The following is a 20,660-nucleotide window of genomic DNA, read 5'->3' as shown; positions in this document are numbered from 1 at the left end:
GGTCCTGACCCCATACTGAGTATAAATCACATGAAACAGACTTTGAATACAATTTCCACTTTATGTGGAACACCTTTATTAACTCACCAAGCAATGGTATATACTTACACCACCAGTTGCTCAGTAGACCCACATACAGAAGCTCGTTCCCAGGTGGTCAGATCCACTGACCAAATTCTTCTGCACGACTTCCTGTGACTGAACAAGTCACAATTCCCAGCTACAGCAGCAATGTCCTTGTGAGATGTGGCTTTATACCCCTTTCTGACCCTGGTCTCTTGACCTCTAAGATAATATTTTGAATTGGGTCATCCGATTGGGTTTCAGTGCCTTATCAATCCCACTATGACTAGACAAGACCATCTGCATGTGGTCATATCCTGCTCTCAGCGTGGGAAAGTGGGGGTCTTAGGTGCATAGCACCATGGATGTGATATCTACATCATGATAAGACAAGAATGAAACTATTCACACATATTTCAAACGGCCATTGAGTGGTTGTAGACAGGCTGTCTTTTTTTTATTCATTTCATGAGATGTGGGCATCGCTGACCAGGAAGCATTTATTGCCCATCCCTAATTGCCCTCGAGAAGGTGATGGTGAACTGCCTTCTTGACCGCTGCAGTCCATGTGGGGTAAGTACACCCACAGTGCTATTAGGAAGGGAGTTCCAGGATTTTGACCCAGCGACAGTGAAGGAATGGTGATATAGTTCCAAGTCAGGATGGTGTGTAACTTGGAGGAGAATGTGCAGGTGGTGGTGTTCCCACGTATCTGCTGTCCTTGTCCTTCTAGGTGGTAGAGGTCGTGGGTTAGAAAGATGCTGCCTGAGTTGCCTTGGTGCATTGCTGCATTGCATCTTGTAGATGGTACACACTGCTGCCATTGTGCAGTGGTGATGGGGGGAGTGAATGTTTGTGGACGGGGTGCCAATCAAATGGGATGCTTTGTCCTGGATGGTGTCGAGCTTCTTGAGTGTTGTTGGAGCTGCACCCATCCAGGCAAGTGGAGAGTATTCCATCACACTCTTGACTTGTGCCTTGTAGATGGTTGACAGGCTTTGGGGAGTCAGGAAGTGAGTTACTCGCTGCAGGATTCCTAATCTCTAACCTGCTCTTGCAGCCATGGTATTTATATAGCTACTCCAGTTCAGTTTCTGGTCAATGGTAACCCCCAGGATGTTGATTCCCATTTACTCCAGTTTTGCTAGGGGTCCTTGATGCCATACTCGGTCAAATGCTGCCTTGGTGTCAAGGGCAGTCACTCTCACCTTACCTCTTGAGTTCAGCTCTTTTGTCCATGTTTGAACCAAGGCAGTAATGAAGTCAGGAACTGAGTGGCCGTGGCGGAATCCAAACTGAGCATCAGTGAGCACATTATTGCAAAGCAAGTGCCGCTTGATAGCGCTGTCGATGACACCTTCCATCACTTCACTGATGATCGAGAGTGGACTGATCGGGTGGTAATTTGTCAGGTTGGATTTGTCCTGCTTTTTGTGTACAGGACATACCTGGACAAGTTTCCACATTTCCGGGTAGATGCCAGTGTTGTAGCTGTATTGGAACAGCTTGGCTAGGGGCACGGCAAGTTCTGGAGCACAGCTCTTCAGTACTATTGCCAGAATGTTGTCAGGGCCTGTAGCCTTTGCATTATTCAGTGCCTTCAGTTGTTTCTTGATATCATGTGAAGTGAATCGAATTGGCTGAAGACTGGCATCTGTGATACTGGGGACTTCAGGAGGAGGCTGAGATGAATCATCCACTCGGCACTTCTGGGTGAAGATTGTTGCAAATGCTTCAGCTTTATCCTTTGCACTGATGTGCTGGTCTCCCCCATCATTGAAGATGGGGATATTTGTGGAGCCATCTCCTTCTGTTAGTTATTTAATTGTCCAACACCATTCATGACTGGATGTGGCAGGACTGCAGAGCTTAGATCTGAGCCGTTGGTTGTGGGATGGCTTAGCTCTGTCTATCGCATGCTGCTTACACTGTTTGGCATGCAGTAGTCCTAGGTTGTAGCTTCACCAGGTTGACACCTCATTTTGAGGTATGCCTGGTGCTGCTCCTGCACTCTTCATTGAACCAAGGTTGATCCCCTGGCTTGATGGTAATGGTAGAGTGGGGGTAATACTGGGCCATGAGGTGACAGATTGTGGTTGAGTACAATTCTGCTGATGGCCCACAGCAGCTCCTGGATGACCAGTTTTGCATTGCTAGATTAGTTCAAAATCTATCCCATTTAGCACGGCAGTAGTGCCACACATCACAATGGAGGAAGATGGGACTTTGGCTCCACAAGGACTGTGTGGTGGTCACTCCTACCAATACTTTCATGGACAGATGCATCTGCGGCAGGCAGATTGGTGAGAGTGAGGTTAAGTAGGTTTTTCCCTCACCACCTGCTGCAGATCCAGTCTAGCAGCTATGTCCTTTAGGACTCAATCAGCTTGGTCAATAATGGTGCTACTGAGCCACTCTTGGTGATGGACATTGAAGTCCCCCATCCAGAGTACATTCTGCACCCTTAGTGCTTCCTCCAAGTATGTTCAATATGGAGGAGTACTGATTCATCAGCTGAGAGCGGGGTGGTGGTGGGCAGTAGGTGGTGATCAGCAGGAGGTTTCCTTGCCCATGTTTGACCTAATACCCTGAGACTTCATAGAGTGCAGATTCGATGTTGAGGACTCCCAGGGCAACCCCCTCCTGACTGTATACCACTGTGCTGCCATCTCTGCTGGGTCTGTCCTGCCAGTGGGACAGGACAAACCCAGGGATGGTGATGGTCATGTCTGGGACATTGTAAGGTATGATTCGATGAGTATGACAATGTCAGGCTGTTGCTTGACTAGTCTGTGGGACAGCTCTCCCAATTTTGGCACAACCCCCCAGATGTTAGTAAGGAGGACTTTGCAGGGTCAACAGGGCTGGGTTTGCCATTGTCGGTGCTGGGTGATCCGTCCAGTTTCATTCTTTATTGACTTTTTAGTGGCTTGCTAGGTCATTTCAGAGGGCATTTAAAAGTCAACCACATTGCTGGAGTCACCAGGTAAGCACAGCAGATTTCCTTCCCTAAAGGGCATTACTGAACCAAATGGGATTTTATGACAATGGTTTCATGGCCATCATTGGACCATTAGCTTTTTTTTATTAGTTGACTTTAAACTCCACCTTCTGCCATGGTGGGATACAAACCCATGTCCCCAGAGAAATACCCTGGGTGTCTGGTTCAGTGACAATACTACTATGACACTGCCTCCCCAAGGGTGTAATAGTCCAGGCCACCAAATCAATGGCACGTCCTGACTTGTCTGTCTTTGTGTGTTTATGTGGAGGTCCTTGTTCAGTTACACCATCTTTTATTTTTTAGAAGTCCAATATGAACCCCAGTGATGATGTCTTTGGTGAGATTTCATCTCCCTTCGTCCCGATGTCCTCCACCTCCATATTCTTACCACCCGGTGAGCCCACACACTGATCCACACCACAACTGGTTACATTTTACTTATGAACAGAAATGCAAGAGATATTAATAAATGCCTCACAGCATAACAACAATACAAGAGATATCCAAATGCCTTACAGAGGTAAGCCTCTGTGCCCAGTGAGAGTCAGCACCTTCAGGAGATGAGGGGAGGTAAGCCACTGTGCCCAGTGAGAGTCAGCACCTTCAGGAGTTGAGGGGAGGTAAGCCACTGTGCCCAGTGAGAGTCAGCACCTTCTGGAGATGAGGGGAGGTAAACCACTGTGTCCAGTGAGAGTCAGCGCCTTCAGGAGATGAGGGGAGGTAAGCCACTGTGCCCAGTGAGAGTCAGCACCTTCAGGAGATGAGGGGCGGTAAGCCACTGTGCCCAGTGAGAGTCAGCACCTTCAGGAGATGAGGGGAGGTAAGCCACTGTGCCCAGTGAGAGTCAGCACCTTCAGGAGATGAGGGGAGGCAAGCCACTGTGCCCAGTGAGAGTCAGCACCTTCAGGAGATGAGGGGAGGTACGCCACTGTGCCCAGTGAGAGTCAGCACCTTCAGGAGATGAGGGGAGGCAAGCCACTGTGCCCAGTGAGAGTCAGCACCTTCAGGAGATGAGGGGAGGTAAACCACTGTGCCCAGTGAGAGTCATCACCTTCAGGAGATGAGGGGAGGTAAGCCACTGTGCCCAGTGAGAGTCAGCACCTTCAGGAGATGAGGGGAGGCAAGCCACTGTGCCCAGTGAGAGTCAGCACCTTCAGGAGATGATGGGAGGTAAACCACTGTGCCCAGTGAGAGTCAGCACCTTCAGGAGATGAGGGGAGGTAAACCACTGTGCTCAGTGAGAGTCAGCACCTTCAGGAGATGAGAGAGAGAGAAAAACACAGGGAAAGAAATACACTGAAGGCAATAACCTCTGTGAACAGTGAGAATGCAATTAAATAATAGGATTAGCTGTGACTTTTCAGTTTGAGAAAACATATTGTTCTGTTCAGAACAACCTTTTAATGAACTGTTGACAGTCTCCCCAAGGACTGAGTTGCCTGATACATGACAGGAAGGTTCACTGTTAACACAAGGAGCTGAAAATATCGGAAACAGCAAACGCTGACCAATATTTTAATTCAGAGTTTGGGAAAGCATACGGACACAGAACTGGGCAAATCTGAAACAAGGCGCTAGTTTGTTTTAAAATGTTCTTTAAAATATATGTTTAGAAACTGATTGGATGGATTCATTGAATGCTGTCCCCGTGCTCCAAATATAACTCATTATGTTCAGCCATTCTGAAGGACTTGCCTTCATTGCCTCACACTTGCTGGACTCAACTCTTCTTGTCTTGATCTGTTCTACATAAACTCCAACTCAAGTTAGAAATCTGCCACCTAAAATTCTATCTAACACTAAATTCTTGTCATCTTCAAATCCCTCCTCGGCCTCGCCCTACCCAACCTATGCACTCTCCTCCAGCCTGACATCACTACCCGTAAGACTCTACTGTGCATTTCTCCATCAACTCTATCAATATCAGCATGGCCTTCAAGCATTTTGCTCCCATGTTCTGAAATTCTCTCAGTTGGAGTATTGTGTTCAATTTTGGGCATCACATTTTGGAAGAAAGTAAAGGCCTTACAGAAGGTGCAGAAGAGATTTACTAGAATGATACTCGAAATGAGGGACTTCATCAAATGAGGCCATATGGATTGAGCTAAGGAACAAAAAAGGGGCAATCACACTGCTGGGGGTGTACTATAGACCCCGAAACAGTCAGAGGGAGATAAAAGAGCAGATATGTAGGCAAATCTCTGAGAAGTGCAAGATCAATAGGCCAGTAATAGTAGGGGATTTTAATTATTAACTGGGATAGTTAATTCTTGAGGTGCATTCAGGAGAATATTTTTGGCCAGTATGTAGCAAGTCCAACAAGAGAGGGTGAAGTTTTAGGCTTAGTTTTAGGAAATGAAGATGGACAGGTGGAAGGAGTGGCAGTGGGACAGCATTTTGGTGGTAGTGATCATAATTCAGTTAGTTTCAACATAATTATGGAAAAGGACAAAGATAGAACAGGAGTTAGCGTTCTCAATTGGGGCAAGACCAATTTTACTAAACTGAGGAGTGATTTAGCAAAAGTGGACTGGAAACAGCTACTTGAAGGTAAATCAGTGTCAGAGCAGTGGGAGGCAAAGGGGAGATTCAAGGGGTTCAGGCTAAACATGCTCCCACAAAGAAAAAGGGTGAGGTGGCCATGGATCTAGAGCCCCATGGATGTCAAGGGGCCTGCAGGATAAGATAAAGCATAAAAAGAAACCTTATGTCTGACACTGAGAACTCAATACTGCAGAAAGCCGAGAGGAGTATAGAAAGTGGAGGGGTGAAATCACAAAGGAAATTAGGAAAGCAAAGAGAGGGCATGAAACTATACTGGCAAGCAAAATCAAGGTGAACCCAAAGATGTTTTATCATTACATTAAGAGTAAGAGGATAACCAAAGAGAGAGTACGTCCCATAAAAGACCAAAAAGGTAACCTATGTGTAGGAGCGGAAGATATTGGTTTGGTTCTTAATGAATACTTTGCGTCTGTCTTCACAAAAGAGGGGGACGATGCAGATATTGTAGTTAGGGAGGAAGAGTGTGATGAACATAGGGAGAGAGGAAGTATTAATGGGATTAGCATCCTTGAAAGTTGATAAATCACCAGGGCCAGATGAAATGTATACTAGGCTGTTAAAAGAAGCAAGAGAGGAAAAAGCAGAGGGTCTGATCATCATTTTCCAGTCCTCATTGGATACAGGTGAGGTGCTGGAGGATTGGTGAATTGCTAACGTTGTACCTCTGTTTAAAAAGGGAGCGAAGGACAGACCGAATTATTACAGGCCAGTCAGTCTAACCTCACTAGTGGGAAAATTATTGGAATCTATTCTGAGTCAGGAGAAACTGTCACTCAGAAAGGCATAGATTAATCAAGGATAGTCAGCATGGATTTGTTAAGGGAAGATCTTGTTTGACCAACTTGATTGAATTTTTTGAGGAAGTAACAAGTAAGAAAGATGAGGGTAGTGCAGTTGATGTGGTCTACATGGATTTTAGCAAGGCTTTTGACAAGGTCCCACGTTGCAGATTGGTTAAAAAAATAAAATCCCATGGGATCCAGGGAAATGCAGCAAGGTGGATACAAAATTGGCTCAGTGGCAGGAAACAAAGAGTAATTGTTGACGGCTGTTTTAGCGACTGGAGGGCTGTTTCCAGTGGCATTCCACAGGGCTCAGTGCAGGGTCCCCTGCTTTCTGTGGTGTATATTAACGATTTGGATGTAAATATAGGAGGCATGATCAAGAAGTTTGTGGACGACACAAAGATTGGTCGCGAGGAGGATAGCTGTAGGCGGCAGGAAGATATTGATGGTCTGGTCAGATGGGCAGAAAAGTGGCAAATGGAATTCAACTTGGAGAAGTGTGAGGTGATGCATTTGGGGAGGTCAAACAAGGCAAAAGAATACACGATTAATGGGAAAATACTGAGAAGTGTAGAGGAAGTATGGCATCTTGGAGTGAATTTCTACAGATCCCTGAAGGTAGCAGGACAGGTCGATAAGGTGATTAAGGATATGGAATCCTTTCCTTTAAGAGCCGAGGTATAGAATCCAAGAGCAGGGAGGTTATGCTAGAACTGTATTGGTTAGGCCACAACTTGAGTACTGTGTGCAATTCTGGTCACTTCATTACAGAAAGAATGTAATTGCACTTGAGAGGGTATAGGGGAGATTTACGAGGAGATTTCCAGGACTGGAAAAATGTAGCTATGAGGAAAGATTGGATAGGCTGGGGTTGTTCTCCTTGTAACAGAGAAGGCTGAGAGGAGATCTGATTGAAATGTACAAAATTTTGAGGGGCCTGAATAGAGTGGAGGAAGGGTCAATTCACCTTAGCAGAGAGGTCAATGACGAGGGGGCATAGATTTAAAGAGATTGGTAGAAAAATTAGAGGGGAGATGAGGAAAAACGTTTTCACCCAGACGGTGGTGGGGGTCTCGAACTCACTGCCTGAAAGGGTAGTTGAGGCAGAGACCCTCAACTCATTCAAAAGGAGTCTGGATATGCACCTCAAATACCATAAGCTGCAGGGCTATGAACCAAATGCTGTTAGGTGAAATTAGAATAGGTGGATCACACAGACACAATGGACCAAGTGGCCTCTTTCTGTGCCCTAAACTTTCTATGATTCTATTCTATGATTCTATTCAGTTATGTGGAGAAACCGGAGAAGCTGCGGTTGTTCTCCTTAGATCAGCCATGATCTCACTGAATGGCGGGACAGGCTCGAGGGGCTGAATAGCCTACTCCTGTTCCTATCTTCCTATGTTCCTAGGAAGCTACTGAGCAGGAGAAAGGAAATTTGAGGCTGACCCAAAGTATGCTTGAAGAGAGAGGTTTTTGAAGGACAGGAGAATGCTGGGTGATTTTTTTTGGAGAGAATTTCAGGGAGTAGAGTTGCCTCTGAGCAGTAATCCAATATCGAAGGGTGCATGTCGGGACATGATCTGCAGACAATGGTTCCATAAAAATGGGATAAGATTGTGAAGGGATTTGAAAACAAGGATGAGGGCCTTAACGTCACTGCATTAGGAAAGAAGAGGAAAACAGAGATCCAGTGGAGCTTGGCAATAATAGGAGGGGGGAATGATGGGCGCAAGAAAGAGGGGAAAAAATGCAAGCTATCGTTCCAGCCAAGTGTTGGTAGGCTGCTGGTATCTGTGCCAGGTGGGCCTTGCACCTCACAGAGCTCAAATCTGACACATATATTGGAGAAAGAAACCCAGCAAATGAGAGAGAATAAAATAAGACTGCTGATAGTTTAGAAAAATCTTTTGATTGTTCAATATGCCATCATTATGGGGAACTGAAATCATGATTCAACAACAACATAATTAGGAACAGGCAAAACCAGCTATTCACTCATTAAAATTTCCCTCAATATATAATTTGGTAGTAGGAGGTGAACATTTAAATTTCTATCTCTTTTGGGAAGTACATGATAGGGGTTGGTGGGGGGTTAAAGCATGTTTATTGAGCATATTAACATTTTTGCATTTGAGCAGATTGATGCATTTAAATGAAACAAATCTGAGATAAGAGTCTGATGATAGTATCTGTGTAGCAAATTTGCTGTTTTAAACAGGTTTCTGAAGGATGTTCTGAGAAACATCATCGGCTTGAAATGTTCCTCTCTCCACAAATGCTACCTGACCTGCTGAGTGTTTCCAGCATTTTATTTTTTATTTCGGATTTCCAAGGTATTTTACTTTGATCCCAAGGATGGGTTTGCTATTTGTAATAACAGAGAGCCATCAAAATGCTTAGCAGTTTTGCACAAAACAAATTAAACTTTTAAGCATTTGAAAAAAATCATTCGATGATTATAACCACAGATCTTAACCAGGCCATTAACATTTTCTAGGTTGGAGATTTTCACAGAAGAGGAAAACAGAGAACCAGTGGAGCTTGGCAATAATAGGAGGGGGGATGCATTATAACGCACAGTACCCAAGGCAAAGGATTCAGTTTAAAGGTCAGTTACTCATTAAGTAACTGGATTCCTGCCTCTCACTTGTTGCAATTCTCTTAAAGGACATGGAATTTTAGTGACTTATACAAATAAATCTAAATTATTGTTTGCATTTCTGACTGTTCAGTTGTCCACCTTGTTGTTACCAACTGGTAAGGAGGGGTCGAAAGGCTCCCTTATTGTCCCTCTCCTTGTTTGATCGCAGCAGAATTTATTCTTTTTTGAACAATAGATGTGTTTACCAATTCACACAGAGAATAACACACACACAAATAGGTTACAGTGATGAAGAATAGTTTGGGTTGGATTAGAGTCCAGAACAAGTAAAAATAATGTACAGTCTGTGGGGTGTGATAATTCAGTTGTCTTCCGGCTGAATTCATGGTTGGTAGAAGTCTCTGGATGGTAGAAGTGCACTTGTAGCTCGTCCACCTGGTATAGGGTTTTCTTGGAGAATGGTGTCGGTGGCTTTCTCCCCCTGCTGTCTCTGTCTGCAGCAATGGTAAACTTGGATGTTCCGCAGGCAGCCAGATTTTGAACGTGCAATGTTATCTGAAGAGCGAAAGACTGAGACAGCCTCACCGGGGTCTTGCATGGGTTAGCTCCCAAAGGCTTGTCTGCTGTATGTAACAAAAACTCCAAGTTTTACACAGACAGTGGGGGGGGGGGGGGGGGGGGTGGGAAGATTGTCACATGGTTCTCTCAGTCCCTTTTTTTCTGTAATGAGGTCCAAAGTCGCAAATCTCAAATCTCTCTCAGGTTGTATTGTGTCAATGTTTACCTCCTGGAGGTACGTCTCCACCAGTGAATGCTCCAAGATGGCTTTGAATGTCCTGCTAACGAGGGTGATACTGGATAATCTATTCAACTATCCAAGCCATTGTCTAGGATGGGAGCCTTGCTAAATATGTGTCTCTAATTCGATATGCTGGAATGTGAGTCATTTCAATGCAAATTGTAGTGGCCATCCGGGCTGCCAGCTTTTTAAAAGTGGCACAGTGGCACAGTGGTTAGCATCACAGCTCCAGTGACCCAGGTTCGGTTCTGGGTACTGCCTGTATGGAGTTTGCAAGTTCTCCCTGTGACTGCGTGGGTTTCCTCCGGGTGCTCCAGTTTCCTCCCACAGCCAAAGACTTGCGGGTTGATAGGTAAATTGGCCATTGTGAAAAAAAAAATTGCCCCGAGTGCAGGTAGGTGGTAGGAGAATTGAGGGAAGGTGGGAATGTGAGAGGGAAAATGGGATTAATGTAGGATTAGTATAAATGGGTGGTTGATGGTCTGCGTGGACACGGTGGGCCGAAGGGCCTGTTTCGGTGCTGTATCTCTCTATGACTCTATGACTCTAAATGTAGGAATTCAGCTTTCCTTTTTAATAGTTTAACATTGATTTCCAACTGATGAATTAAAAATCCTCATTCTGCATAGCATGTTTTCCTGACACTTGCACTCAGTCAATCATGGCTCTTTTGCCAATTAATAGCTCAAGTGGAGCTGTATGCATCATTCATCATATAAACTGCAACCATATGGGGAATGGTGCTTACAGATCCCTTCAGCCTATCAGAGCCACAGTGTGCCACCATGAAGTAAGCTACTGTGATCACATCCCTTGCCCCGCCCTTCAGTGATGAGTTGAAGCCCAAGTGCTTGCCTGGCCCATTGACACAGTATCACAGATTTGTGACCAGACTAAGGCAGGTGTGAATGTAACTCATCAACTGGCCAAGGTCATCAAATGACTGTTGCAGTGTTACTCAAAGTCACCTGATATATTCCAAGCAGATTGGTTGTGACTGAAGCCTGTAGAGCTCTGTGACTCCTGTCTCCTTCTCTGTAGGCCTCTGGAGAATATTTGCATCTGGAAATCCCTGCAGTCAGAATGCACAGAGTGAGGATAGACACAGGAGACCCACACACACACATACGGTTCATCAATGACCTCCCTTCAATCATAAGGTCAGAAGTCGGGGTGTTCGCTGATGATTGCACAATGTTCAGCACTACTGGTGATTCCTCAGATACTGAAGCGGTCTGTGTAGAAATGTAACAAGACCTGGACAATATCCAGGCTTAGGCTGATAAAAGGCAAGTAACATTCGCACTACACAAGTACCAGGCAATGACCATATTCAACAAGAGAGAATCTAACCATCTCCCCATGACATTCAATTTTTGCATTACAATTGCTGAATCCCCACTATCAACATCCTGGGGGTTACCATTGACCAGAAACAGAACTGGAGTAGCCATATAAATACCGTGGCTACAAGAGCAGGTCAGAGGCTAGGAATCCTGCGGCGAGTAACTCACCTCCTGATTCCCCAAAGCCTGTCCAACATCTAAAAGGCACAAGGCAGGAGCGTAATAGAATATTCTCCACTTGCCTGGGTGGGTGCAGCTCCAACAATGCTCAAGAAGTTTGATACATTCCAGGACAAAGCAGCCCACTTGATTGGCACCCTATCTACAACATTCACTCCCTCCACCACCAATGCACAGTGGCAGCAGTGTGTCCCCTCTACAAGATGCACTGCAGCAACGCACCAAGGCTCCTTAGACAGCACCTTCCATACCTGTGACCTCTACCACCTAGAGGGACAAGGATAGTAGATACATGGTGTTACAACCAGGTGAGAAAGGTGTCTAGGGGTTCCCTTTCAGCCTTCACCTGGTATTACTGTGACAGGGTTTTATGTTTAAACACACTGTCTTTTGAGCTCCCCCTTGGTGAATTCTTATTCACCGCTTTCTAATGATAAGGTAAAGAAATGAGCACAAACAGGCTTTCTTAAATTTAAAGAAGGCAAAATTTATTAAAACTTAAATTTAAACTCTAATTCGGTTGACGCCTATGGATACTCGACACTAGCATGCATATGCGATACACACATGCAAATAGGGACAGAAAAGAGCAGAAGAGAAATAAAGTGGAGAGGTTTGAGGCAAGATCTGAAGAGTTTCTTGTTACTGTGCTTCAAGCTCACTGTAGAGTTCTTGCTTGTAGGTAATTCTTGCTTTTTGTTTGGGCCCAGTATTCTTCTTAAACCTTGTTCACTGTAGGAAACGTTTCTCTCTTGGGGTTCCTGTGTCTTCAATGGATTCCAAAGCTGGTGAGAACAAAATGAGAGCAAACAGGAGAGGTCTTTTCAGTCCAGGAGCAAACAGCTTTTCAGAGTTCAAATTCTCTGTGGCCAATTTAAAACTCTCAGTTCAAAACTCTGCAACAGCCAGTTCATCATTTGACTAAACTGGTCTGACCATATCCTCTGTGTACTGGGGAGCAGGGACTGGTTCCTTTGTTCCAGTACCGTCTGCTAGTATGCAAAAATATCTTTCCAGATAGCGGGCCTGGCAATTCCTCGTGATAGGCCCTCTTTTCTTCCCAGCAACAATTTTAAGTTTAATATCCATGTGGAAAAATTAATGTGCCTCATTCTTGGCAGGTGGGGGCTGCATGACGATGGGAACACCATCACCTGCAAGTACCCAGCAAGCCACACACCATCCTGACTTGGAACTATATCGCCATTCCTTCACTGTCACTGGGTCAAAATCCTGGAACTCCCTTCCTAACAGCACTGTGTGTGTACCTACCCAACATGGACTGCAACGGTTCAAGAAGGTGGCTTACCACCAACTTCTCAAGGGCAATTAGGGATGGGCAATAAATGCCGCCCTAGCCAGGGACACCCACATCCCATGAATGAATAAAAAAAGAGACAGAATCCATAAGACAGACAGGGAAAGTCACCCTGAAAGGTTTATTTCATTCACCTCTGCATTTCCTACATTACAACAGTGGCTACACTTCAGATACTTCATTGGCTGTAAAGCACTCTGGGACATCTGGTGGTCATGAAAAGCGTGATATAAATGAAAGTCTTTAGTAGTCTTTTTCCCCTGGTGAACAACTTCGCACTCCAGTGGCAGAAACCTGGAAGCAGGCCTGAGTGACCATTCCTCCTGTCCAACTCTGGACTTCTTCTTTCTTCTTCTTTGGCCTCCTTGTCTTGAGAGACAATGGGTAAGCGCCTGGAGGTGGTCAGTGGTTTGTGAAACAGCGCCTGGAGTGGCTATAAAGGCCAATTCTAGAGTGACAGACTCTTCCACAGGTGCTGCAGATAAAATTGGTTGTCGGGGCTGTTACACAGTTGGCTCTCTCCTCGCGCTTCTGTCTTTTTTCCTGCCAACTGCTAAGTCTGTTCGACTCGCCACACTTTAGCCCCACCTTTATGGCTGCCCGCCAGCTCTGACGATCACTGGCAACTGACTCCCACGACTTGTGATCAATGTCACAGGACTTCATGTCGCATTTGCAGACGTCTTTAAAGCGAAGACATGGACGGCCGTGCGTCTGATACCAGTGACGAGCTCGCTGTAGAATGTGTCCTTGGGGATCCTGCCATCTTCCATGCGGCTCACATGGTCAAGCCATCTCAAGCACCGCTGGCTCAGTAGGGTGTATATGCTGGGGATGTTGGCCGCCTCGACGACTTCTGTGTTGGAGATACGGTCCTGCCACCTGATGCCAAGGATTCTCCGGAGGCAGTGAAGATGGAATGAATTGAGACGTCACTCTTGGCTGACATACGTTGTCCAGGCCTTGCTGCCATAGAGCAAGGTACTGAGGACACAGGCTTGATACACTCGGACTTTTGTGTTCCAACTCTGGACGACCTTGGTAAATATTGATAGGCTTTGTTTTGCATGGTTCGATACTAGCTGTCCTTAATTCGTTTCCAGGGACCAGAAGTCCTGTCCACTGCTCTAAGGACTGGGGATGCATCACTGAGCTGAGGGGTGATGTGCGAATGGGACTTGGTATGGGCTAGGTTACAGGCAGCAGAGTTTTAGTGTGTAAACTGCATGAATCCAGAATAGCATCTATCCTAGAACCTCACAGACCCACAATTCTGCAATATAGGTGGGTTGGGAGGGAGTCAGGCTGGAGGCTGTTACCTAGTCAGTTTCAAAATCACAAGCCAGCTGCCTTAATCTGTTTCATTGACCTGTGATCCAGTAGCACTCAATCACTCTAAGCTCCCAAAATACTCAGATGAAGTCCAGGAAGGCGAGATTTCATTATAAATGCATTCCGAGCCTTGATTAGTTCCACTATTTTTTCAAGTATTTAAAATAGGGTTTCACAATGTTCAGTTCTTGGAGCAGTTGTGTGACCTGATGGAGATTATAAACTAGTTTACAAGTGTTCTTTATAAAGATACAGAATAATGGAAAGTGGTGAGTGAGTGATTGCAAGACTGTAATCTAATCAGAGGGGTCAGATGCAGGCTGTAGAAGCAAAGACCCAAATCATTTATAGCTCACATCTGAACCCTGAGATTGGATTAGAGCCTTGAAATCACTCCCTAGTTACTTATATGCTGAACATTTTGTCATTATGTTTCTCAGACATGCTGTGTCTGTCATCGTCATAAGCGAAGAGGTCATGTGAAGTAGCAAGAGGAGGAAATGTTTCATACATGAGGTCACTAAATATCCTGTTCTGACTAGGTGTAGTGATGGTGCAATTCACACCATCACCTCTGGTGTCCCCCAGTGATCCATCCTTGATCCCATGCTATTTCTTATCTACACGCTGCTCCTTGGCAACATCATCCAAAAACACAGTGTCAGTTTCCGCACATACTCTGGTGACACCCAACCCTACCTTACCACCGCCTCTCTCGACCACTCCACTGTCTCTAAGTTGTCACACTGCTTGCCCAAGATTAAGTACTGGATGAACAGAAATTTCCTCCAACTAAAACCAAAGCCATTGCCTTCAATCCCCGCCACAAACTCCATTCTCCTCCTACCAACTCATCCCTCTCCTTGGCAACTGCCTGAGGTATTACCAGATTGTTTGCAACCTTGGTGTCATATTTGACTCAGAGATAAATTTCCGACCACAAATCTGCACTATCACTAAGACCGCCTATTTCCACCACCATAACATTGACTGACTCATCTGCTGCTAAAACCCTTAACTATGTTGGCCCACTCAAGGACAGAGATGGGAATCTATGTGTGGAGCCAGAGGAAATGGGTGAGGTGCTAAATGAGTACTTTGCATCAGTATTCACCAAAGAGAAGGACTTGGTGGATGATGAGCCAAGGGAAGGGAGTGCAGATAGTCTCAGTCATCTCATTATCAAAAAGGAGGAGGGTTTGGGTGTCTTGCAAAACATTACGGTAGATAAGTCCCCAGGGCCTGATGGGATCTACCCTAGAATACTGAGGGAGGCAAGGGAAGAAATTGCCGGGGCCTTGACAGAAATCTTTGCATCCTCATTGGCTACAGGTGAGGTCCCAGAGGACTGGAGAATAGCCAATGTTGTGCCTTTGTTTAAGAAGGGTAGCAAGGATAATCCAGGAAATTATAGGCCGGTTAGCCTTACGTCAGTGGTAGGGAAACTATTAGAGAGGATTATTCGGGATGGGATTTACTCCCATTTGGAAACAAATTAACTTATTAGCGAGAGACAGTATGGTTTTGTGAAGGGAAGGTCGTGTCTTACTAATTTGATTGAGTTTTTTGAGGAAGTGACAAAGATGAATGATGAAGGAAGGGCAGTGAATGTTATCTATATGGACTTTAGTAAAGCCTTTGACAAGGTCCCGCACGGAAGACTGGTACAAAAGGTGAAGTCACACGGGATCAAAGGTGAGCTGGCAAGATGGATACAGAACTAGCTCTGTCATAGAAGACAGAGGGTATCAGTGGATGGGTGTTTTTCTGAATGGAGGGATGTGACTAGTGGTGTTCCACAGGGATCAGTGCTGGGACCTTTGCTGTTTGTAGTATATATAAATGATTTGGAGGAAAATGTAGCTGGTCTGATTAGTAAGTTTGCGGACGACACAAAGGTTGGTGGAGTTGCGGATAATGATGAGGATTGTGAGAGGATACAGCAGGATATAGATCGGTTGGAGACTTGGGCGGAGAAATGGCAGATGGAGTTTAATCCGGACAAATGTGAGGTAATGCATTTTGGAAGGTCTAATGCAGGTGGGAAGTATACAGTAAATGGCAGAACCCTTAGGAGTATTGACAGGCAGAGAGATCTGAGCGTACAGGTCCACAGGTCACTGAAAGTGGCAACGCAGATGGATAAGGTAGTCAAGAAGGGATATGCCACGCTTGCCTTCATCGGTCGGGGCATAGACTATACAAATTGGCCAGTCATGTTGCAGCTGTACAGAACCTTAGTTAGGCCACACTTAGAATATTGCATGCAATTCTGGTCGCCACACTACCAGAAGGACGTGGAGGCTTTGGAGGGCATTAGCTATGAGGAAAGGTTGGAAAAACTCGGATTGTTTTCACTGGAACGACGGAGGTGGAGGGGCGACATGATAGAGGTTTACAAAGTTATGAGCAGCATGGACAGAGTGGATTGTCAGAAGCTTTTTCCCTGGGTGGAAGAGTCAGTTACTCGGGGACATAGGTTTAAGGTGCGAGGGGCAAAGTTTAGAGGGGATGTGCGAGGCAAGTTTTTTACACAGAGGGTGGTGACTGCCTGGAACATGCTGCCAGGGGAGGTGGTGGAAGCAGATACGATAGCGACGTTTAAGAGACAACTTGACAAATATATGAATAGGAAGGGAATAGAGGGATATGGGCCCCGGAAGTGCAGAAGGTGTTAGTTTAGGCAGGCATCAAGATCGGCGTAGGCTTGGAGTGCCGAATGGCCCGTTCCTGTGCTGTACTGTTCTTTGTTCTTTGTTCTTTGTTTGCAAATCCCTCCCTGGCCTCACCCGACTGTGATCTCCTCCAGCCCTATAACCCGTGAGATACCCACGCTCCTCCAATTCTCGTCTCGGGTATCCCCAATTTTAATTGTTTCACTATTGGCGGCCATGTCTGCAGCTGTCAAGGCCCTAAGCTCTGGAATTACTTACTAAATCTCTCCACCTCCCTCTCCTCCTTTAAGGCGCTCCTTAAAATCTACCACTTCGACCTTATGTGGCTCAATGTCAAATGTTGTTTGATCAAACTCCTCTGAACAACCTTGGGATGTTTTACCATTTTAAAGGCACTATATAAATATAAGTTGTTCTTGTTGTAAGAGGTCTCCATATCCCATAGCTACAGCCTGCACTCCAAGCTCTCACTCCTGTTTAATGCCCCCTGCTGAGAGTGAGTGTTTGTATCGTCATCAGGCAAGGACAAAACAGCCCTTGGACGCTTACGACCTGGACAGACGTTTGAACTTTAATTAAGGCACTGGAAGCTGGTATCTGTGTAATTGTACTCTCCTCGCAGTCTGTATCTTCAGGAGAAAAAGGCTAAAGGAAAAAATTGGAGGGAAAAGGAAAGATTGTCTGACAATGTGAGAAATGGGAATAGGTCACCACTGGATGCAGGCTCAGCCAAACATTCTGGTTCTCTCATCCCTTAACCAATATCCTTTCCTTCTTCCCTCCTACCATGGCCTGTGCAGCCTTTGAGCATATCAATCTATCAGAGATAAGATCAGGTATAAAAAAGTAAGGAGAAAGCATCAGTGGTAATTCCGGAATTTAAAGTTGCTGGGCACAAAGGAGGACATAATCCATGCCAATAAAATTTGGGAAAGGCATACATCCTTCTTCCTCAGTTGCACCTATTGCCCATCCCTATAACGTCCAATTCTGTTCCCAAGTACCTACCCAGCCGCTTTTTGATGGGGTCAATTGGCACAGCGTCAACTGCTGTTGCCGGTTTTAAATTAAACTTGTAGCTTTGACAGCTTGCAATCTTGAGCTCTGCAGTTCCAATTCTGCACAAAATCTAGTACTGTGATCACCAAAACATCTTCCCTTTTGATCGTAAAGGGACCCAATTTCCTCAGCCGTTCCAGCGGACTCCCACCATAGCAGAGTATGTTGGAATGGCCGCAAACTCTGCAGAGACCTGGATATGCCTCATCCTGGCCTTATGTGGGAGTTCTTCTGGGACCTGCACAGCCTCCCCCACTACCCCTTGAAAGGCCAGTGACATACAGATGGTAGAACTTAGGGGTGGGGTCTCCCTAATTCAGGCATTTCCATATTTTGGCCTTTTATTAACACCTGACATTTGGTCAGCACAGGTACGCCTGGTGGAATCTTGATCTGGGCTGGATTTGTGAAGAGGAGATAAAGTTTTGTTTTTACAATTTTTTAAATGCAGATCCCTTGCCAAGGGGGCTGTTGGGTGCAATTTGAAGAATTGATATTTCCCCCTTCTGACCAGCACCTGCCGTAGACTTTCTGGAATGGTGAAAATAAGTGCTCTCCATGCACCACACTGGGTGGCAATCATTTCTATACCGATTCAAGAAAGCTTAATAATTTCTGTGATCAAGGCCTGAAAAGATTTAGAGCCCCAGTGTTTTTCACTGTCTCCAGCTTTCTCTTTCTTTTGCAGGTGCTCTGCAATTTCATCCTCTTCCCTTCAAACAGATAATTTTCTCAAACACAAATACATGCCCAAACTACCACCATTCCTTTTATTACCATGTGCTTCTATTTTCCGAATAAGTTTGTTATGTAATACTTTATCGAATTATTTTTGAAAGTCCATACGTACAATATCAACTCCACTACCTTCATCACCCTTCTTGAGTTCTTTGATGAAGTAACAAAATCCTGTCCAGAACAGACATGAAGAGGTCACAGAGCGGCCAGTGGATGGTGCCGTTTCATAAGCGTCTTGGAGAAGGGAAGGCAGGTGTGGGGAGTCTGAGGCAGGAGAAGCCATAACTTTCCTTGCAGGGACCAGAGGAGCAGCACTCCTACCCCTCCTGGCCCCATAAAGGAAAGATTTAGACTGAAAGATTCTGCCGAGCAGCTTCCCCTCTCAGGCCCTGGTTAAAATGCATCGTGTCCTATTAATGTAATAGAAGCCCAATTTGCATAAATTTAGGAGGCTCCTGACTGCTTCAGGCAGCCAACCTCATCTGCCTGCAAAAACCATGTGGGTTAAAACCTGCTGAGTGGTTCCAGCATTTCTGGGTTAAAACCGAAATGGTCAGGATCTGAGCGGGTAAGTAACCTGCTCGTTTTTAACTGCTTGTACGCCCAACTTGCGCTGGGGCGGGCTATTAATTCGACCTCAGGTTTTTGTCAATTGCTTGCATGAAAAGGAAGAGGATATTGAATTAAAAAGTAATCCCTTAAACTTTAAAGAAAGTGGTACCATGTGGGATATGTTCACTGTCGCTATTAAAAGGAAAACAGTCCCAAATCATTTAACAGAAGGGGACTTTTGTAGGACCAGAGAAAAAAGAAAGTCTTGCATTTATTTAATGCTTTTCATGACCACCGGACATCTCAAAGTGCTTTACAGCCAATGAAGTACTTTTGATGTTTTGTCACTTTTGTAATGCAGGAAAGCACCTGTTAATGGGACTTATTTCAACTCTATCTTCTTTGATACCAACCTCAGAAAAACAGTTCCCTGCTGCACCAGGGTACCATTTCCTGCTCTAGTTATCCTTCTGGTCTCTCTCAATGAGACATTAATTTAGTACAAATAGATTCTTATTCGCTTGGAAAGGGGGAAGGGATGGCGCCAAATTCATTTCACCTCAGATCCTTACAGCTACACTGAGGGTAGATTTTGTTCTGGGCTGGATTTCAACTCAAATGCTAGATATTCTCACCAAGCACCCAACCATTTTTTCTTCTTGCAATTTGAAAAGCAAACTGCCTATGTGAAGAGACACCCCTTCATTCTCGGAGAAAAAAAACACTTCAGATTAGGCCCATCAAAGGCAGTGTTATGATCTCAGTATCCTTGCTTTGTTATTCTTTGATTGGCATCAAGTCTCCCAAAACTGCAAAGAAGCCCCTTGGGCAGCCAGCATCAACAGATGTTTATCTTCAATGAGATAACCAAGTGTCAATGGAAAAAGGTGAAACATGGTCATGTCGTTGATGCACTTGACAAATGGGACTTGATTCTGTACACTATGCAATTGAATCTAAAATCTTATGCTCCAACTGACATTTCTATTTGATGGCAGCTTATAAATAATGTACACTTGCCACTGTGTAAGCATTTAATGATGCCTTTATCGTGCACCTAAGTCTTTGAATAAGCACTGGTTTCTTACAGCACAGCCAAAGACCCAGCAGAGAATAAGAACATTTATTCCCCTAGTTTTCTGTCAGGATGCTTGACATGTGCAGCTCTCCTCTGTGGTGACAGAATGGCTAATATTGATCACCACCTGTTCGCTTTCACCTGAGAACCCTTTTGGCAAGGCTGAATTCATTTTCTCAGGGACAGTAGAGTTGGATTGCAAGTTCAGATCTGTCAGGATAAAGGAAGGCCTGCCAATGCTCAGCTATGCTTGGAGAGACCATTGGGCTGACACCAGCCCTGCGGCAAAGAACAAAAAATTCAGCTCCAATTAAATTAGCAGAGTCTCTGACAAAAAGAAACCACATTATTCAGCTCTTTGGCTGCGAGCTGCACACACAGACCTGAGAGACCTAGCTCATTCTGTAATTGGGATGGGACAGCTTTCCTCTCATTACCATAGCCAATTTGACTGCCAATTGTGTAATACTCAGAAGGGATGTGCGTTAACTGAATTGCAGAAGAAAACAAATGGTGAATATAGGAAAAGATAAAATAAAAGGACGTTGAAAAAAAATTAAA

This window comes from Heterodontus francisci, chromosome 24 (genome assembly GCF_036365525.1).
Source record: "Heterodontus francisci isolate sHetFra1 chromosome 24, sHetFra1.hap1, whole genome shotgun sequence".
Classification (NCBI taxonomy): Eukaryota; Metazoa; Chordata; class Chondrichthyes; order Heterodontiformes; family Heterodontidae; genus Heterodontus; species Heterodontus francisci.
This window is presented reverse-complemented; position numbering follows the sequence as displayed.